This window comes from Myotis brandtii, unplaced genomic scaffold (assembly GCF_000412655.1).
Source record: "Myotis brandtii unplaced genomic scaffold, ASM41265v1 scaffold668, whole genome shotgun sequence".
Classification (NCBI taxonomy): Eukaryota; Metazoa; Chordata; class Mammalia; order Chiroptera; family Vespertilionidae; genus Myotis; species Myotis brandtii.
In genome coordinates this window covers 1313662-1319055 of record NW_005370597.1, presented here as the reverse complement: position 1 = coordinate 1319055, position 5394 = coordinate 1313662, and the positions used below count along the sequence as shown (strand labels likewise).

The following is a 5394-nucleotide window of genomic DNA, read 5'->3' as shown; positions in this document are numbered from 1 at the left end:
TTAAAAGTGTACTATACAAGAAAGTTTTGTTATTAAAATTGTGTATACTGGAAAAAGTGAATGTCTTTTTTTTCCCCCAAGCTTTTCCTTGGTAACCTATCATTTTTGACATGTGGAACCTGAAAAACCTTTTGTGACAGATATAGAAACTTAAATGAACAGTAGTTTTGTACCATGTTCTCTATAATGCCAAATATGCCAGCTGATAAAAGGGCAGCTAATCATCACCTGTCTTCATTCAGAGATAGACAAAACCAGGCTAAAAAGAAAAGGGGGGGAGGGGTGAAAGGGGAACTGACTAAAAAGCCATCATGCCAATAAATAAGTCATGCAATAAGAAGTTGCTCTGTCATGAGCCTCAGCAAGTGGACAAACAACTGCCTATGTTCCCCAACCTCCTTAACCTGCTCCCCAACCTGCCACAGCCTGGGGAGCTTCAAAAAAGGCACTCAATTGCCTATCCCCAGCAAACAGCAACCTGGCCTCTACCTTGGGGGTTCACTGGGGTACAACCCAGCAGCACACCTTGCACAACACTCCTGAGAGGGATGACCACAGGTACTAAACATGCTGCATTCTCTAGGATCCCTCCATGAGCTACTCTACCCTAGATGCCAGTTCACTAAGCATGGATAGGAGAAAGGAAGGCAAGATTTTTTTAACCAGTATCCCTCAATAGGCATAAGTAAACATCCCCAGGACAGGATGCTATGCCTGGGCAGCAGTGGGGGCAGAAACTGCCCTGGCCTTAGGGAGCTGACTGTCAGGAGTCTGCCATACTTTCCAGGATGCACTTACTGCTTCTCCAGGCCTAGAGCACTGCAGCAAGACCAGACAGGCAGAAAGAAACAAGGCTACCCCCTTTCCCATCACCCAGGGATAAGGGAACCAGAGAGGCTAAGAGAGCTCTCGTACCACAAACCTCAGCAGTAACTAGGGCAGAGGCAGGAAGCACAGCACAAAATTTTACTGTCAAATTCATCCAGTATGCACTAAAGGGCATAGGTGATGGTGGTTTCAAATTGTACAAAGGAACAAATTCCTATACTTTTTGGAGTTAAAAGAACAGCTTATTAACATAATTCTCATACATTTTAACCTTGAAAATCCCATGTAAAGCTACATCTGATTTCCTTATCAGTTATTTTAATTAGTTTTGCCTGAATACCACATCATTCTCAGATTCACACTCAAATTTATAATAGATTTCCTCAAGGTCTGTTTAAATACATTTTTTTTCTTTCTTTAAATATATCTAACCAGCTGGGTACTCAAGTCTTTCTTAAAGAGACAAAATGTGCCACAAATTGTCTTTCACAAAGAGAGAAGGGAAAAAGAGGTGAAAATCATAGCTATTCCAAACATCTTTCCTTAGCATGAGTTCCTCTTTATGATCCACTGTTTGGGGAACACTTTTGACAGAGAGATGTTGAGCTTCCCTTCCCCTATCTGAAGGAAACATTAAAGAGCAAAAGATCTCCAAAGGCGAGTACAAAGTCCACAAAGTGAATATACCATCCCTTCATACATGGAGGCCCAAGAGCAAAGCCTAGCCCAGTGATAGCGAACCTTTTGAGCTCTGCATGCCAGCATTTTGAAAAACCCTAACTTAGCTCTGGTGCCGTGTCACATATAGAAATTTTTTGATATTTGCAACCATAGTATAAAAAAGATTTATATTTTTGATATTTATTTTATATATTTAAATGCCATTTAACAAAGAAAAATCAACCAAAAAAATGAGTTCGCGTGTCACCTCTGACACACGTGTCATAGGTTCGCCATCACTGGCCTAGCCCATGGTCTCCAACTCAAACCTGCCACTAGAAACCCAACATGAAAGAGGACCTGTGAACAACCCTGACAGCAGGGGCCAATGGCTCCATCACCATCCAAAGAGAAAAGGCTCTTCCCACACTTGGGGACTATGTAAGTGCAGCCCCAGAGACAATACCCAAGGCTTTTTTACAACTTTCATCCAGAGACTTTACTAAGAACCATAATGCAGAGATGTAAAAATGTCACAAGTTTACCGAATACCCATTCACAATTGTGTTCAGTGGAAAAAAAAAACATACACACACACACACAACCTCAAGGTTGTTTTTTCTGGAAAATCATCAGATAAAACATTACAGCCATTTATAATAGCCCACCTGTTTCATCATCATGTGAACTAAAAGCTCCCTGTGTGATAAATAAAAACATTTTCAATGGCCTGAGCTGCCAAACACATGGAAGGCAACTGGTTACCCACTAAAACTTCTGAAAACCATGTATCATTTACATACAACCTACTTCTATAAAGCCAAGTAAACTTAGCATAATACATTCTTAAGTGCAGAATGGTTGAAATAAGAATGTAAAAAGATTAAAAAGCAGGGATTCTTAACTCTAAGGGTGCAGGATATGTTTCACAGGAAGAACCTTTAAAAATAATAATACAAACATTGTGTAGGTCTAGAGATTTCATCAGATCCTAAGGGTTTTGATAACTCACCAAAAAAGCCCTAGTAGAACAATGAAATAGTTATTTCTAGTATACACTAATTTGGCCTTGATCTTCCTGGTGGCCATGGCAAAGAACAAAGCCAACAGCTTTCAACTGATCCAAGAAGCAAACTGGCCTATTCGGTGGGGAAGACACTTCTTTCATCTGATAAAGGAAGCACACTAGTTTATTTGGGGAGAGCAAAAGTCTATGAATTATTTATAAAAGAGAGTCAGCTACAGGAACAATAAGGAAACAAGTCAGACAGTATCTCCAAGGAGGTTTTAGAGAAGACAGACTTATTCTTCATGTCAATCCTTGAAAAAGCTATGGGTAAGGAAACTACAAAAGCATGGTGCATGCTTTGTTCTGATCTAACCTTTGTGGTAACTCAAACTGGAACCTATAAAGCCAGCAAGAATGAACATGCACCTACTTAGGAGTCCATGTTTCCTCCTTATCACATCCCTGGGACCCAAACTATAGTGTCCCATCACATAAGGAGCATCCAATAAATACCTCCTCTACTACATTACAAATCTTCTACACTAGGAGTACAATTTAAAATGAAAAAATGTTCCACTACATCATGAACAAAGAGAAGCATATTTCAGCCATCATCTCTAGTTGTGCTGGTGATATCATAAGCGTGCTCCTTGAAACAGAATCTATAAGATGATAACTAATTTCCTAAGAAAGAACACATTTAAAAAGATAAAGCCTTCACTGATCTAAATAGCTGTCAGAAATTTAACTGTCTCTTTAAAATTTAAAACATTCCACACGCCATTAGAAAAACCACCTATAATTCAACAGGAACAAAGAGCACAAGGATTGAGTTCTGCTCCACACTTAGGCCTATAATCCTGGACAATCCTTGGGCCTCTCGTTCCTAACAACAGGGAAATTAATGGCAGTAACAACCACAGGGACATTTAATATATGTAAAGTCCTGAGAACAGGCTGGCATAAGTAAACATTCAATAAATGTTTGTTATTTTTAATAGCAAAATGTGGAGAACTAGATGTGACAGATTCATCAAGTAGAGAATACAATCACATTAAAGACATGTTAGACCCTGTATTGCTCCCCAAAACTCTCTACTTTCTAGTCTTACTTCCTCACTAAGTTCACGTATAGTCTCCAAAATGAATATTGATAATTAGTGAGAGCTTTTAACAAGCCAACAGCCTGAAAACATATTTACTACTGATGTAAACCTGACCACATTATCTCATAGTCAAGTAATCTTCTTTATAAAATGTATTATAATATTAGACATGACATTTCTCTAGTTTGGCTTTATGAATCAAGGCTAAATTTCAAAAGATTTAGAAGGAATTCTAAAATTCCTTCTGGGTAAAGTAGTCACTTAATATCAAGTAATGTTTCTTTTCCTTGTTCAATAAAATCATATAGGACAACATACTCTATCCATTATCATAAATACTATTTTTCGAAAGAAATAAACAATCTCATTAATATCACAGCTTCTGACAATTTTAGAACAAAATACCTAAGTGAGAATTAAGGATCACTATGATGTTCTTTTTTTTTTGCTTAGAAAAAAAATGTACTTCAAGTCTACCACACCTAATTTAGGAAGCAGCCCCTCCAATCGTGACAAATCTGGTTCATAGGCAGACTTGCCAGAATTATTGAGGGGCATGAATGGGGGAGGTATGAGAATTTAAAAACTCAAAGATAACCCACCAGTCCAATGCACACAGGAGGGTTGATTTGTGATTGCTGGATAGTGATCCTCCCTTATTACTAAAATCTCTATTAAATCGAAAGGTTGCTCAGAATTAACCTGTCTGAAAGAATATACACATTTAGTCTTATTAGAACCTGCAGATCACATGGCCCAGATTTTTCAAATCAAAAACTTCTTTCTTGGTATTGCCTTTCCAAGATCATGATCCAGTTTATTCAACAAGGAAAATCACTTTATCTCCTCCTTTACCCACAACTTTTCTCTACTTTCTCACATCTTTTGACCCTGGGCTTGCTCTCTTTCTTTCACACGTGAACAAGCTTTTCACATACCTGCTTCTCCTCATGGCTCCCCAAATACCAAGAATAATCACTTTATCAAATGAAAAAACATTCAATTGCACCATATTCACTGCTGAGCACTTACCTTCTAAGAAATGTCTCTGATTTTCAAAATATTTCTCAAGTCCACAAAACTGAGTGCCTATAAGCTGCAAACTGATCCATGCAAATTAGGAAATACTACTAGAAACACAATCACTCATCTGCATTGTCTTCTCAGTCTACCCTTCCCTTTATATTGATTCAAGTATCAAATAATGTTTATTCAGTTTGCTTTTATTTTCAAAGACCAGAAATAGCAGCCATCTATCTATATATATAAAAGCCTAATATGCTAAGGGTCTGACCGATCAGTCAACTGTTTGGTCAACCACTCAACCAGTCGCTATGACGCATACTGACCACCAGGGGGCAAACGCTCCAACCAGTAGGAGCTGTTGGGGTCCAGCCGATGGGGACTGGGCAAGACAGGCCGGACACACCCTGGAGCCCTCTGATCAGGGCCGGCCAGCCAACCTGCCACGGTCCCTCCCCAGCCAGCTGGCCCCCATCTGCCCCAATTGGTACTGGGCGAGACAGTCCCAATCAGCCCCAATCACTGGCCAGGCCGAGGGACCCCACTCGTGCATGATTTCGTGCACCAGGCCTCTAGTTTTAGGAATAATAAAATTTTACTTTTAATAATTAGCAGTCACTACAGCTCTCTGATCAAATAAAATCCCTACCACTCTTCATATCTTTATTTTTTTTTAATATATATTTTATTGATTTTTTACAGAGAGGAAGGGAGAGGGATAGAGAGTTAGAAACATCAATGAGAGGAAAACTTAGATCAGCTGCGTCC

General features: G+C 39.1%; 1 protein-coding gene across 8 annotated transcripts in view; it reads right to left on the bottom strand.

Moving 5' to 3' along the window:
- Positions 1-5394, bottom strand: part of CTNNA1 (catenin (cadherin-associated protein), alpha 1, 102kDa) — a 298927-nt gene that overhangs the window by 73277 nt on the left and 220256 nt on the right. The window lies entirely within an intron of this gene.